Below are 17,016 nucleotides of genomic sequence, written 5' to 3'. Positions count from 1 at the left end.
CTCTTGTTGCATGCACAATTTGATGCAATGTGTCTTGAGCGTACAAATAGATTTCAACAAAGTAATCCATTAGCCCTTACAATTCCTATGACATACTACGTGGTTTCCCTCATTTTCACATGTATTCTTTCATATAAATACGTGACTGCAGAGTTTGAATAAAATATTACTGTTTATCACACCATGGGATCCACGTTCATCTCATTTGATTCTCATTTATTATGGACAAAAATGGTGATAGTGAGTCCTAATAAAATTCATGTTTCTTTGATACTGCATCAAAGAAACCATCTCACCAGGGGCGGTTTCTTCATTAGGGCGATTGGGCGACGCACCACCAATGTCATTCAACCACAGAGTCACGCTAGCCATCACTGTGCCTCTGGATATAGTCCAATCAGCGTCATGTCCCGTTCTGTGGAGTACCGCCTCTTTTTGGGTGATTTCACTCCGGCTGAGAATCGCCCAGAGTGGTCCCATAGACTTACATTCAAAGATGTTTTTTTTCGAACGGTGGGCGCTGCAATGCATTCTCTATGGCTTCCGGGAGGGCTCGCACTAACGTGCTTACGTCATCATACGTAAGCACGTTGCATCCAACAATATTATTTATCGCCACCTAGTGGAATCTTTAATAAAAGAAACTTGAGTGGATTGTATTAATAGTGAGTATAGAAACAAACAAGATGTATTGTAAGAGTCACTTTATTTTTCATTAATATTAAAGAAGTGAAGTTGCCTTTACATGCTTAAGCTGTTAATTTATCCTTTGCATGGGTGGACCTTATCCTTATAAATCATCCAGACATTTGCCCCCCCTGAGAGATTTTGCAGGAGCCGCCACTGCATCTCACTATGCATTTTGTGTTGCAGCCTACAAGGCCAAAGTTACCAGCCTAGACGCAGGCTATGACTCAGCGTCCTCCTCACGGGCTTCATCTTCAACTTCAGAAACCTCCAGCGAGACGTCATGGGCCTGTAAGACCATCATCCAGCTCCCGTGAACTGATCTTATCAAAGTGATTGTCTTTGATTTAACATAATGTTTCGCTCACATAGTATATAAAACAAATCAAAGTATGATGATATTTACACGTCTTCTATATTATAGGTTTGATAGTAAAACGTCGATCTCGGCTACTCCTGCCTCCTCTAAATCCAGACCAGTTTTCTCTGAACGGCCCTTCTGTTTGCGTCTTTGTGATTTTCAGCGAAACTCTTGAAAATAAATTCCCTGGATGCTCAGTAAATGCATCCCTCTCGATTTGCCACACTCCCTTCTATCCCCCTTCTTATGTGATGGGATGGAAATTCGATTTTCGAATCCTGTAGAAACTACTTCCTATCCCATGCAACCTCCGTTATCTGAGCGGTTTCTCCCCATTTTTTTTAAGCTACATAACTACAGTAATGCTGCACTCTATTGATGTTTCCAGACGTAAGCTGTTGAGCTACATTTTTTATCAATTTTTTTTACATCTCTGAATTTTCTGTGACCCCTTGCTATCCTTCACTGGCTCTCAGCCTCAATTGTGAGCTCTGTTTGCCGCTAAATTAATGTACCCTAACACCATTTCAACACACGAGCAACACAAACATTCATACACGTGAAATGTGTGCATGTGCATCTTCCTCGCCTTGCTTTATATAAGCAGCACACTGTTGAACTTCTTTCACACCGTACATATCCAACCGTGCTAAGCGGAAGCGTGACAAGCCTAGCTCTCTGATGTGTTTTTGGGTTGAACCACGTGTTGTTCAGTATGATGTCCGACGTTCCGCAGCTCACCTCCTTCGATTACACAGTGGGCTCATTCCATCACTCAATCTTTTCATTCTTACCTCATTCAATCATCTCAATCATTTTAAATTAAGTCACCATGTTTTTATTTATTTAAAGCTTTCGTGACTGCGTAGGGATTCATATTCTTGGTTTTTTCGGTAAAGTCACGTAGAAGAGAAACAATAAATAATACAAATATAAAACAATAAAATTATCACGACGTTTCGGCTGCAACACAAGCAATCATCATCAGGTGTTTCCCTTCTACGTGACTTTACCGAAAGAACCAAGAATATAATTCACCATGCTTACTGATATTATATTCTTGGTTCTTTCGGTAAAGTCACGTAGAAGGGAAATAATAAAAATATAAACAATAAAAAATTCTCACGACGTTTCGACTGCAACACAAGCAATCATCATCAGGTGTGAAATCCACAGCAAGAAATTAATTTAATTTAATTAAGCAAAATTAAATTTCTTGCTGTGGATTTCACACCTGATGACGATTGCTTGTGTTGCAGTCGAAACGTCGTGATAATTTTTATTGTTTTATATTTGTATTATTTTATTACTTCCCTTCTACGTGATTTTACCGAAAGAACCAAGAATATAATTTACCATGCTTACTGATGTTCTGCTTTTACTTTCCACAGGCCCAGCCGTGGCTAGGGATGCCCGTTGCTAGGCTGACGTTGGTCCTCGCGGCCAACATTTCAGATTAGATTTTGTAGTGCACATAAGCATGTCAGCGTACCGGAGTGTTGAATTTCGTAGTTCATGTAATTGCGTGTTTTGTTTCGCGGCCATAACTCGGCAAAGAAAGGCCATGGAGAAAAACTTGTTTCGCTTACACACGCACAGGCGATGGCCTTTCAGTTGATTCCAAATTAGTACAAGTAGCTTGAAATTTTTGATTTGTTTAAGGTTTGTTTAAAGTGGTACATGCCAACATACAATGGACATATTTTACATGTTTAGATCTTTCGTGGTTTCCCATCTTCTTTGTTCTGTTTCATTCACTTATTTAGCTTTTGTGTAGCAATTGCATAGACACGTGTATACTATATATGCATGTACACGTGCATTAACATTGGCTTGTAATTAGCATCAGTCCAAAATATTTGATTATTGCACGGACAATTTTATGCAATATGTTTTGAGTGTACAAATAGATTTCAACAAATGAATCCATTAATCATTACATTTTCCTGTGAACTCCGTGGTTTCCCTCACTCTCATATGTATTTAAAAATAAATTCGTGCCTTTAGGGTTTTAATAACAGATTGCTGTTTATCACACCATGAGATCCACGTTCATCTAATTTGATTCTCATTTATTATAAACAAATTTGGTGAAAGTGAGTCATAATAAATTCATTTTAGTTTATTTGAGACAGCAGCAAAGAAACCATCTGACTATGCACTTTGTGTTGCAGGGTATAAAGCCAGAGTTACCAGCCCAGACGCAGGCTATGACTCAACGTCCTCCTCACGGGCTTCATCTTCAACTTCAGAAACCTCCAGCGAGAAGTCAACATGGGCCTGTAAGGCCATCATCTAGCTCACGTGAACTGATCTTATCAAAGTGGTTGTCTTTGATTTAACAGAATTATCCGCTCACTCAAAGTATGATATTCCCATGTCTTCGATATCATAGGTTTGAGAGTAAAACGTTGATCTCCGCTTCTCCTGCCTCCAGTTTTCTCTGAACGGCCCTTCTGTCTGGGCTTGTGATTTTCAGCGAAATTTTCTGGATGCTCAGTAAACTCATCCCTCTCGAGTTACCACACTCCCTTCCAGCTCCCTTCTTGCCTGATGGGATGGAAATTACATTTTACCATCCAGTAGAAACTACTTCCTAACCCATGCAACCTCAATTATTTGAGCGATTTTTCCAATTGTTTTAAGCCACATTCTGTTAACATAACTGCAGTAATGCTGCACACTATTGATATATTTCCAGAGTTGAGCTGTTGAGCTGCTATTTTAATCAAATTTGTTTACATCTCTGAATGTTCTCTACCCCCTGCTATCCTGCACTGGCTCTCAACCTCAATTGTGAGAACTGTCTGCCACTAAATTAATGTACCCCAACACCATTTCAACACACGCGCAACACAAACATTCATACACGTGACATGTGTGCACGTGCATCTTCATGACTTTGGTTGATATAGACAGCACACCGTGCAATCAAAGGAGATTAGCCACGGAACGTAAGACACAGCTGAGCTATTGAGCAAATAATTGATGTTATATGTTCAATAACTCAGCTGTGTACCGATTTCAGCGAAGCATGACACGCCGAGCTCTGTGATGTCCAACGTTCCACAGCTCGCCTCCTTCGAGTATACAGTGTGCTAATTCACCGAATCCTTACATTTTTACTTAATTAAATCACTCAAATACTCTCAATTCATTCACTCACATTCTTACCTCATTCAATCACTCACTCATTCGTTTTAATTGATTGGCCAGGCCGACCGATGCCCTCCTACGACGTTCTGCATTGCTGGTGATTGCCACTTGATCCTCGCAGTCAGCGTTTAACATTAGATTTTGTAGTGCACATAAGCATGTTCGTGTTCCGGGATTTTGAATTTCGTAGTTCATGTAATTGAATTTTTAGTTTTGCGGCCATAACTCGGCACGAAAAGGTCATAGAGAAAAACTTGTTTTTCTTGAAAACCTCCAAACAATGGGCTTTGAATTGATACCAAATTAATACACATAGCTTGAAAAATGGGGGTTATGTATAAGGTTTGTTCAAGGTGGCACATACTCACATAGATTCGACACGTTTTATATTTTTACATTTTCTTGGTTTTGCATCTCAATTATTCTGTTCCATGCAGTCCTTTAGGCTTTGGTGTATCATTTGCATCTACATTTGTGTCTACATTGCACATGAATTTGCATGTACATTGACATGTGTATTGCATCAGTCAAACAAATATTGCAAACACAATTCGATATTTTAATAGATTGATCCATTTATTTTCAATGACCTCCATGGTTTCCCTCATTTGCACATTAAAAATATGTATGTTTGTGACTGCAGGATTTTATAAAAGGTTGCCGTGTATCACACCATCACATCCATGTTCATCTCGTTTGATTCTCATCTGTTATGAACAAATTACATTTTTGATGATAGACAATGAGTCCTTAATGAATTCTTGTATGTTTCTTTGAGACTGCAGAAAAGAAAATATTTTACTCTGCACTGTGTGTTGCAGTGTTCAAGGCCAGAGTTACCAGCCCAGACGCAGGCTATAACTCAGCGTCCTCCTCACGGGCTTCAACTTCAGAAACCTCCAGCGAGATGTCACGGGCCTGTAAGGCCATCATCCAGCTCACGTGAACTGATCTTATCAAAGTGGTTGTCTTTGTCATGTGACCTCCTTTGCCAGTACCAAAATATACTAATAGGGTTTTTTCCCCTTTTTTCTGGCAACAAAACTGACACCTTTTGCAAGGAATCATGCTTACATTAACCACAATACTTGCAGTCAAATGCTAGGCTCTAAAGAAAGCTGTCTCTGGTGTGGACCAATCAGTTTCAAAGACAATGCATAAATTATCAGAGTATTGTTTTTTGTTTGCATTTGACTGCAAGTATTGTGGTTAATGTAAGCATGATTCCTTGCAAAAGGTGTCAGTTTTGTTTCCAAAAAAAGGGGAAAAAACCCTATTAGTATATTTTGGTACTGGCAAAGGAGGTCCCATGATGTAGCTACTCACCCCGAGCTCTCATTACTCTGGTAGTGCGTTGTCTTTGAACTTTGCGCCTTTTGGCGTCATCTGGTCGAACACCATATGAGACTAGGCTCTAAAGAAAGCTGTCTCTGGTGTGGACCAATCAGTTTCAAAGACAATGCATAAATTATCAGAGTATTGTTTTTTGTTTGCATTTGACTGCAAGTATTGTGGTTAATGTAAGCATGATTCCTTGCAAAAGGTGTCAGTTTTGTTGCCAGAAAAAAGGGGGAAAAAACCTATTAGTATATTTTGGTATTGGCAAAGGAGGTCCCATGATGTAGCTGCTCACCCCGAGCTCTCATTACTCCGGTAGTGCGTTGTCTTTGAACTGTGCGCCTTTTGGCGTCATCTGGTCTAACACCATGAGACTAGGCTCTAAAGAAAGCTGTCTCTGGTGTGGACCATTCAGTTTCAAAGACAATGCATAAATTATCAGAGTATTGTTTTTTGTTTGCATTTGACTGCAAAGTATTGTGGTTAATGTAAGCATGATTCCTTGCAAAAGGTGTCAGTTTTCTTGCCAGAAAAAAGGGGAAAAACCCAATTAGTATGGTTGTCTTTGATTTAACAGAATTATCCGCTCACTCAAAGTATGATATTCCCATGTCTTCTATATTATAGGTTTGAGAGTAAAACGTTGATCTCTGCTTCTCCTGCCTCCAGTTTTCTCTGAGCGGCCCTTCTGTCTGGGCTTTTGTGATTTTCAGTGAAACTTTCTGGATGCTCAGTCAACTCATCCCTCTCGAGTTACCACACTCCCTTCTAGCTCCCTTTTTGCTTGATGGGATGGAAATTACATTTTCCCATCCAGTAGAAACTACTTCCTAACCCATGCAACGTCAATTATTTGAGCAATTTTTCCAATTGTTTTAAGCCCCATTCTGTTAACATAACTGCAGTAATGCTGCACACTATTGATATATTTCCAGAGTTGAGCTGTTGAGCTGCTATTTTAATCTAATTTGTTTACATCTCTGAATGTTCTGTGCCCCCTGCTATCCTGCACTGGCTCTCAACCTCAATTGTTAGAACTGTTTGCCACTAAATTAATGTACCCTAACACCATTTCAACACACGCGCAACACAAACATTCATACACGTGACATGTGTGCACGTGCATCTTCATGACTTTGGTTGATATAGGCAGTACACCGTACAATCGAAGGAGATGAGCCATGGAACGTAAGACTCAGCTGAGCTATTGAGCAAATAATTTATGTCATATGTTCAATAACTCAGCTGTGTACCAATTTCAGCGAAGCATGACACGCCTAGCTCTGTGATGTTCCGCATGATGTCCAACGTTCCACAGCTCGCCTCCTTCGAGTATACAGTGTAATTATATCACTCAAATACTCTCATTCATTCACTCACATTCTTACCTCATTCAATCACTCATTCGTGTTAATTGATTGGCCAGGCCTACAGATGCCCTCCTACGACGTTCTGCATTGCTGGTGATTGCCACTTGATCCTCGCAGTCAGCGTTTAACATTAGATTTTGTAGTGCACATAAGCATGTTCGTGTTCCGGGATTTTGCATTTCGTAGTTCATGTAATTTAATTTTTAGTTTTGCGGCCATAACTCGGCACGAAAAGGTCATTGAGAAAAATGTGTTTTTCTTCAAAAAAAAAACCTCCAAACAATGGGCTTTCAATTGATACCAAATTAATACACATAGCTTGAAAAATGTGGATTATGTATAAGGTTTGTTCAAAGTGGCACATACCCACATAGATTCGACACGTTTAATTTTTTAATATTTTCTTGGTTTTGCATCTCAATTGTTCTATTCCATGCAGTCCTTTAGGCTTTGATTTATCATTTGCATCTACATTTGTGTCTACAATGCACATGAATTTGCATGTACATTGACATGTGTATTGCATCAGTAAAAAAATATTGCATTCACAATTCGATATTTTAAAAGATTGATCCATTTATTTTCAATGACCTCCATGGTTTTCCTCATTTTCAAATAAAAAACATGTATATTAGCGACTGCAGGGTTTTAATAAAAGGTTGCTGTGTATCACACCATCACATCCATGTTCATCTCATTTGATTCTCATCTGTTATGAACAAATTACATTTTTGATGCTAGACAGTGAGTCCTAATTAATTCATGTATGTTTCTTTGAGACTGCAGAAAAGAAAATATTTTACTCTGCACTGTGTGTTGCAGTGTTCAAGGCCAGAGTTACCAGCCCAAACACAGACTATTACTCAAGGTCGTCCTCACTGGCTTCAACTTCAAAAACCTCCAGCAAGACCTTACCGGCCTGTGAGACCACCATCCAGCTCACATGAACTGATCCGATCGAAGTGATTTTCTGTGAACCATGCCAAGCCTAGCTCTGATGTTTTTTTGGGTTCAACCGCATGTTTCACATGATGTCTGACGTTTCACAACTCACCTGCTTCGATTATTGTGTGCTAATTCAATAACTGAATCCTTACATTTTACTTAGTTGATTGGCCAGGCCTACTGATGCCCTCCTATGCCGGTTGGTCCTCGCGGCCATCGTTCAACATTTCACTTTGTAGTGCACATAAGTAGGTGCGCTTTCTGGGGTTTTCAATTTTGTAGTTTATGGAATTGCATTTTTAGTTTTGCAGCCATAATTCGGCAAAGAAATGTCGTGGGAAAAATACGTGTTTTGGTTACACACCTACAGACGATGGGTTTTCATTCGATACCAAACTTTGTACACACAGCTTGAAAAATGTGGATTTATATAAGGTTTGTTAAAAAAGGCACATGCACACATACAATGGACACGTTATATGTTTAGATTTTTCTCGGTTTTGCATCTCCTTTTTATTTCATTCACTCCTTTAGTTTTGGTGTTAGCATTGGCATAGTAAACCCTCGCTATGCGTGATTTCTGGATTTGCGAGTTTCGCATAATTCGCGAGTTACTAAATGTATACTGATTCCCTATTCACGACCCGCCGGACTCCCATATTCGCGAGTGTACATAGTGCCTACAGACCACCGACACCAGGGAAGTACGCGCAGAATTTTACAATCGAAACTGCCTGCGAAGATTAGGCACGCCTCCTCGGCTGCCCGCTTTGTCCTCAGTCTCGCAGTAATCCCGCTCTGAACTCGCTATTGTGCATTTTTATTTTATACCTACTTTTATACATGTTGGTATAAACGAGTCGACTGTGATGTCCATTAATTGAGAACGCGAATTCAGTCAGGGAAAGTGTTGCTGCTCGTGCTCCCAGAGTGCTAAAATGATAACAGCTGTGCGGCGTTGTTCTCAAACACCCGCATTCTTCCGAGGAGTCGTCCTCCTGAATTCTTCACCATCACCACCACCACTTCCATCGTCATTAAAATTCGCTTCACCCCAAAAACACATCTGAGAGCTAGGCTTGTAATGCTTCACTGAAATTGGTGCACAGCAGAGCTATTGAGCAAATCATTGATGCTCTGTGTTTAATGTTGGCTTGTGAATTTCTGCCATTTGTATCCCGGCAGCACCTGGTTCAGAGCTCTTCTTGAAACAAAGTAAATCCTGCATGCCAAGAATCTCCAGTCTGTCCCTTGAAAGTAAGTGGCATCCAAACTTGTTTTCACGTTAAAAATAAAAACATTTCTGGACTCAACAGCTACCATCGTCATCAGCCATGATCGAGTCATATTTTATCCTGATCAGTCGAACGACTGATTGACCTGGATTGAGTGATCAGATTGGCATAATCGTGGATCAGATCAGATTGGTTTGGAATCGAATATGCTATGATTCGGATGTGCCAGTGAAACAAAGGGGTATTTTGTGATATGCTGACTCCAGAGGACATGGTCAGGAGAGGCCACGGGTGCTTGTCGGCCGCATGGCGTCAAGACGATGGGAAAGGCAAAACACATAAAAACCAAATTATATTTTAAATTGGCTGAAGAAAAATGCTTTTCTCATTGAATTGAACACGTATGGTCATTTGGAGAGACATTTGAACAACTATTACACACTGACAAAATGGATCAGGTTTATGCCACGATTTTAATTGATGCCAGATCGTAAGACCAGCATGTGAGTTTCTTTAGTGGAAGGCAGTAATGGCAATTCATAATAATACACGGTGAGATGTTGATTGTATAACTTGTTAATTCTTTCCTGTAGAAATATACAGAAGAGGATCCCAGGAAATGTCACCGACCTCTCCCAGTTGGTGCAGTATCACACGGCCTGCCTGCACTCGGATGGGTGAGTAAGGCAGATACGGGGCTGACCTTCTAGTTCCTGCACACATGATGTGTGTCATTTGATAAAAACAAAAAAACTTTGTTAGAGAATTCACTGATAGTGACTAAGCCATGCATTCAAATATATTTGAAAAGCACGAACAAATCAACTTGCAAGTAGTTTTAATGTAAATGTAGAACCTATATTTGTTGAAAATTGCTTAAACCAATTATATAACCTTGTGATAATAGGGTTTCCCCCTGTTTTCTGGCAACAAAACAGGTGTTAAGATGTTAAACCACCAAACTGAAACCTTTTACAAAGAAATCATGTCTGCATTAACCACAATTATTGTGGTCAGTATGCAAACAAAAAACATACATTGTCCTTGAAACTGATTGGTCCACACCAGAGACAGCTTTCTTTTGAGCCTCGTCTCAAACGGTGTAAGACATGTTTGGTGTTTTAAGATGTTAACACCTGTTTTGTTGCCAGAAAAAAGGGAAAACCCTATTATCATATTTTGGTCCTGGCAAAGGAGGTCCCATGGTGATATATAACCTTGTGTTTAATGATTCGCTTCATCGGGTACGTGAAATAATTATCAAGGATCATAAAACGCCCTATTTAGCCCTATTTAGACTGTCTGCTGGCTTCTACACTCCACTGTACGAGAGTTTACACTGTTTACACTACGCGTTCATTTCCCGATCAACCATCCAAATAAGCCTGTGCAAACGAAGTATGTCGAGTAAATACGTGACGCTACTGTAATGGATGACGTCAAATCTCAGCTTGAGGTTTCTTCTTCCTTCAGAATCAGAATCGTTATTTATCCTGGAGGAATCCTTTGACCAGCTGCCTCACTCCAACACCCTAAAGTCCGCCGCACGTGGAAGCGCGACTTCACCGGCCTCGCCAGCCTTCACAGTAAAACTCTCCCCTCCTAGAGGGCCACCGAGACTACCATGGGCACGGTCTGCTGGGTCAGCTAATGACGTTTTTTGTTCTCTTTTTTCTCTCTCTGTGTGTTCTACCATACTAGATCAACTGGTCTATTTGCAGCAGGCAGAAGGATCGTGGAAGAGCTTGGAGCAGCTGGCGGCCGTGGTCCAAATGCCATTGGGAGACCTTCAGAGCGAGGCGCCAAAGGTGAGATTTGCAGTGAGATTCTGAATTCACGAGCTTTGTATTTTGGCGAGTTATTCAATGCATAATAATTCCCTATTCGCGACCTGCCGGACTCCAGTATTCGCGAGGATACGTAGTGCCAGACCACCGACACCGGGGAAGTGCGTGCAGAATGTTACGTTTGAAACTGCCTGCAAAGATTAGACACCCCCCCTCTGCTGCCCACTTAGTCCTCTTGCAGGAATCCCGCTCCGAACCCGCTATCGTGCATTTTTGTTTCATGTGTACTTACAGTAGGGAAAGCCGTTGCCCAGTGGGGCAAGGCGTTGCCCAGTAGGACAAGCAGACATTCAGCCTCGTTTTAATAGCGCTTAGTGCTGAGGTAGTCTTTTAGGTTGCGGTCGGTAGATCCCAGTGCGCTAGTGAGAAAAAGGTTGATGCAATCTGTGTAGGAGGGGTTGTTGTCCTCCGTCACAGTGGCAGAGCTGCTTGGCGGTGTTGTGGATGAGGTGTTGTTGTCAGTGGCGGCTGGTGGGAAATTATTTTGGCGGGACGAGGAAGCCTGTGAGGGTCGGGGAAGATTGGGCAGAGGGGGGTGTTTGCATCCTACAGCAAAATCTCTGTTCCCCGGCAGGGCATGGCGAGCGAGGTGTGGGCCACGGTGCTGGCGCTCGTTTGGCTGCAGTCTCAAGCTGCCGAGCAGAAACTCGAGTGGGATCTGCTCGCCAGGAAAGCCTCGCTGTGGCTCAGCCAGCAAGGTGACGCATCGCAAGCTCATTAATACATGTGTCAAGGAGTTCCAGTAGGCTATTTTTTATAAAATTAGTTCACCAGGTACGACCCACTGAGCTACACAGCTCTTTTTCAGAAACGACCTGGCCACAAATTATAGCTCAACGAAGTGGCTTTATCAAGTGGAAATTTATAGCAACAAAATAATCCGTTTTACTAAGTGAGTATTGATTGCTTATTTATTTACTTTATGGGGTTCTCCTTATCAGTGTTCCTTACACGGGTGTAAATGCACACGAACTCCTGATGCTCACATGAGACTATGCTGCACGTTGCCAAGGCCCATTACATTTACGCTACGTTTCCACGGTGATTAGAAATCATGAAATTCCTAGCATTCTCCACAAACTCCACACTGCCAATGCGTAGACATCCAAAAAAACGTGTTGTACACTGAAGAAGTCCAAGGACTTCTGTTGGGCCAAAATTATGAAAGCTGAGGACAAATGTGAAAATTGTGGCAACTGTGCCCAGTGATTGTGAAATGTCACATTAGCTGAGTTGAATAATACGACAAACTCATTTCACGACCAATATTATCCATAATAGAGGGTTTTGGGTGAATATTAATACGTTGCTAAAACCACCACCACCTGACACAGCCAATTAGTAAGGTTTGTCACATAAACAAAACATGCCCATTCGTTACTAGTTCAGCACACCGGTGTGTTTGAGAGTAAACCCACAACATCTGCAATTCGAGTACGACGTTTCGCCCGTAATTACAACCAGCCTCATCAGGCGACAGCCAGGGTTGTGGAGAAATCCTCTCGTTTCAATCTTAATCTCTTTTTCTCCATACCTCAACAACAGCTTTTTACAGTTCTCCAGTGTGAACCCAGAACTTTAGAGACGTTGCCACCATGGGCCAACGTGTAATTTGGGCACCAACCCCCCTTGAAGAGAGACACGCAGGCGCTGCTGATGACCGATCGTGTCGTTTCAGGGATCGACAAAAACGTCGCCGTCGAAGCTGCCAACAAAGTTCTCGGTTCGACCGTCAAGACCTCTGACATTTAACGGCTAAGCATTGCACATCGAAGTGATTTGCAAATTACATGCCAGCCTTCATGAGCATGGGCACACGCACGTAAAGTAATATCTGGTTACTGTGTGCTCTGCTTCGTTTGCCAAACTACATGTTTAGTCTATTTTCAAGTTAACTGAAATAAAAACTTTCAAACGGGATCTCACCTGATTAAATAAAGGGTTTTGCATGCGAGGATCCACCCTGCTGTTATTTTATTTATGCCAATGATACACTTCTGCAATAATACTGATGTCTTCTGGTTTGCATTGGGGTTTGTTATTTTTAGTGTGTGCTCGAAATAACGTGAGCTAAAATACCGCGTGCCACAAAATAGGATTTTTCAGGGGATCCCAATCATTTTAAAATGGCACCCCCAATATTCGAAGGGGGAACAGCGAGCCAATTAATGCTGATTTGTTAGCTGCATCTCCATGCTGGTCAGAAGCATATCACGTACCAAACAGCCCCAGTTCAGTAATCGACTGTGAGGTAACTCCTGTAGCAGTTGGTTGTGATTTTCAATTCTTTATGGGCTGGTTTTTTTTTTCTTTTAGAAAATTACTTTTTAGATGCATACAATATAAAACTCTAAATATAAATAACATTACGAACTGCAATTTATCTAAATGTGGTCTTTCATACGGCAGCCAAATTTATCCCATCAGTGGGGTTTTAACAAAATGAATGAGCCCGGCAATTTGTGGACACACTGTACGCGTTGACATTTTATTTGTGCAATGCGGCCATTGCAGTTATTTTTGAGTTACAGTTCATAGTGATCACCTGCATAAAGTGTGAACAGGTTTGAGAATTGCAGTACAAGTTTACTGCTGCTGTTGTTGTCTAGAATGCATAATTCAACTGCTGCACATCAGTGGGCCATGTTAAGACCTCGGTGAATGTGGCTCTTCATCTGCTTTTTGGTTAAAACGCGCCAGGGCGATGAGTTTAGTGTGCTTCACATCAAGATATGAATATGGCCCTCCTAAGGGCATCGTTCTGTTTGGTCTTCGTTTCGACTGTAATTGCTGTCCATGAAACTTTACTTCATGAATAAAAAAATAATCTACATTCAATTACAGGTTTACTTTGTATACTTTGTATTTTACATTGTTGGAATGTTACGTTATATTAGAGAATGGGGAAAATGTAAACGTATCGTTTGGGTCACTTCTCAGCAGATTACTCATGGGCGCCACCTCGTGTTTGTTAAAATATATATATCAACCACACTTGTGATTATAACTACTCTGATCAAATATACTCAATTCATACGCAGCCTTGGTGTCACCCATTTAATTAAAAGTAAATCCACAAACGTGGAACAATCAAAGTGTATTCAACAAACCTGTCAACCCCTTGTCGGTCCCCTACCTTATTACAGACCAATTTAGACCTTATTGGTCACCCCGTGACCCTTATAAATCTCAACGTTCATCCTACAAAGTCCCATCACAAGGGAGAGAAATTAAAACATGGACAAAAACACGTTTTTGCCCGAATTGAAATGGCTGTCTACCGTATGGCCCTGAAGACTCAATTTCTCTGTACAAGAATACGTGTAAATCGTATGGGGTGACAGGTATGTTCTCAGTCTTTTTATGCACGATATCATCTCTCCCTAGATTATTCGACTGACCTTTCAAATATCCTCTCTGTTTTTCTTTCCTGAAACGGATCCTGACAGCGGCTGTGGAGGTCTATCCATGCGACACTAGTTTTTTTTGTTTTGTTATTAGTCTCCTCAAACATTCTGGCATGAGTGACATAATTACATCTCGGTCAAGGGGTGACCCTGAGATCCCAAACTCTTGCGTTTGTTGCCTTGTTGGGAACGCATCGATAGTAGAACCCAGACCCAGAAAATGATGGCCAAATCTTTAAGACTTAACCTACACTGAACTCAAATTGAATCCATCTGTCGGACCTTCTCAAGGCTTTGCAATTCAAGAGCTCTGCCCGGCTTCATTGAGACTATTTGCTATTATTAAGTCTATGATTCTTCCACATAGCTACTTCCACTTCTAGTTAGTATCTTCAACTTCGCTCCTCCACTTCCACATCGTAGCTCAATGTGACTGGGCCTGACCCTGCATATTTACCCAGCAAGTTATTGTAAAGGAGATCACAGGCTGACAAAAAATCAAAGGATGTGGGAACTAACGTGATACAGGGTTCTTATTTAACTTTGTTCTGTAAGAGGCCATAGGGTCACGACAGAAACAGAAGCACAAGTGGTTCTGAGGGCAACACTTAATTTTCAAAGGTCCTCCACCGTGAGAATGGCCGGCCACACGATGTCATGCTCACGCCACAAACAGCACACTGCCCACTCCTTTGTAGGCGAATCCGAGCAAACAATGTGTTGTATTCCCATCCACAACATCACAGGCAGTTTATTTACTGTATGTTGAACTTCTTTCGCACCATACGTAGCCAACCCATGCTAATCAGAGGTGCGGGGGAAGGATAACAAACTAAACACAAAAAGCAGTTTTAAAGAAATTAGTTTTCAATCTGGACGATTTAAAAGTTCATACCTCAGGTGGCTTCCTAATATCGCAAGAGCGTTCCAGACGGCCGCAGAAGCACGATGCGCTGACCGTCTTTGTTCCTCGAGGAGCCTGGCATGATTGCGCTCTGCCTTCTGAGACAGGGATCAGTAACATGATCCCTGACAAGGAAGACTGAAAAGGTGTGCAAGGAATCGTGGAGAGATGCACGCTTGAGATGTACTGCATATTGTGAAGAAGAGGATTACAGGGATTGGAGAACACGTGCAATTTAGAGACTTGCCAGGGGTGGCCAACTTGTCACAGACCAGGAGCCATCAATAATCCCCTTGAGTTCTGCAAATAAGCAAGTGTATTTATATGTATAAGTGTGTATATATTCAGAGTTTTCGGCACAGCACGGGAGACATTTATTATTTTTTGCTACTGTTATAGTATCTTCTACGTTATGCCCCATGTGGGAGATTAAAGAGCCGCACATGGCTCAAGAGACACCAGTTGGCCACCTCTGCATTATTCAAACTATTGAGAGTACACGTTGGTCTTGGGCAGGACCTGCCACGACGGCTGGAGGTGCATAGCCGTGCTCGAGACTAACGATGGAGCGGGAGCCAAATGAATAAAAGGCACCCAAGAAGACGCACACCGAGGAGATGGGGCGACAACATCAGCTCATGGAGAGCGGGGCTGCGGTGGATTGTTAGGTCTCGAGATAATGGGGCGGCTTGGGGAGGGACCCTTCATCCAGCAGTGGATGATTGACCATGGCCGGATGAGGAAGATGTGAATGAGTTAATCTCGTGTTACCTGCGCGGCCTGTCATGCCGTCATCCTCCCATGCCCCATAGCGGCAGCGCGGGGCAACGTCCCCTTCATGCCCTCCTCGCCCTCCCCCTGACTCTCACATTCTCTCTCCCTCGCCTTATTCTCCCCACCTCTCTCTCCCTCTCACTGTCTCTCAATGATTCTATCACTCCTTCTCTTTCTCACTTCCTCTCTTTCTCTCACTCCCTTGATGCTTCCGGAGGGTTGCATTACAGGCGTGCATAAACAACACCACGTGGCTTCTGCCAGGCAAAGGTGCACTTTGAAGGCTCGCTGCTGGCAGGAGGTCCCAGAACAGACCCAGGTGCCATGGGTTGACCGACTGAGATGATTGGCAGATGCACCAACTGTGCTCCCCACTGACAACTCTCTGCGTTTTAGTGGGCCGGCACTCCGCTCGTTCTTGTGAGCGTTGTTCCTCTGCCCTCCGTTGTTGCTGGATGTTCGACTGTCTCCATCTCCCCGGCAGCGTCCTTGACGAGCCTCCTCCACGGAGGCCGGTCTTGACACCGCTGGTACCGGGCACGCAGCATAGCTGCCAACACCCACACGTTAGGGGTGACCCCCCTCGTGCTAGCGATGCCAACCACCGCATACAAAATGATTTATATTTGTGTGTTAGGGTTGCTCGGTCTTTGCATTCTTTAACATCGAGCTACTTTGCAGCTCAGCTGAATTTTCCAAGTTGCGATAATGCAGTTAAATGTCAGAATTATAATTAGAATATTTATTTATATTGGCGGAATCCAATGAGCTATAAAGCTATTTGTCAAAGATGCCAAGTTGGAGCGGGTCAGAACGTTACAACAAACAATACTAAACACGATAGGAGTGCAAAGTGTCTCGGCCTCGCTGTGCGCTGCGTTGCACCGTTATCCGAGTAGTTAACCTCGCATCCAATAAACCCTCAGAGCCAGGGTGAACATCCGACTCCCAACGTAATTTATTGAATTGAACGAGGTAAAACTGATGGAAAA

The 17,016-nt window shown here is 42.2% G+C and overlaps 1 pseudogene; it reads left to right on the top strand.

The window, feature by feature from the left end:
- Positions 1 to 12,691, top strand: part of LOC144934685 (von Willebrand factor A domain-containing protein 5A-like) — a 35,653-nt pseudogene extending 22,962 nt beyond the window's left edge.
- The last annotated feature ends 4,325 nt before the right edge of the window (positions 12,692 to 17,016 follow it).

Source organism: Lampetra fluviatilis, chromosome 11 (assembly GCF_964198595.1).
Source record: "Lampetra fluviatilis chromosome 11, kcLamFluv1.1, whole genome shotgun sequence".
Taxonomy (NCBI): Eukaryota; Metazoa; Chordata; class Hyperoartia; order Petromyzontiformes; family Petromyzontidae; genus Lampetra; species Lampetra fluviatilis.
The sequence above is the reverse complement of the archived record's forward strand: the minus strand, read 5'-3'. Positions and strand labels throughout refer to the sequence as shown.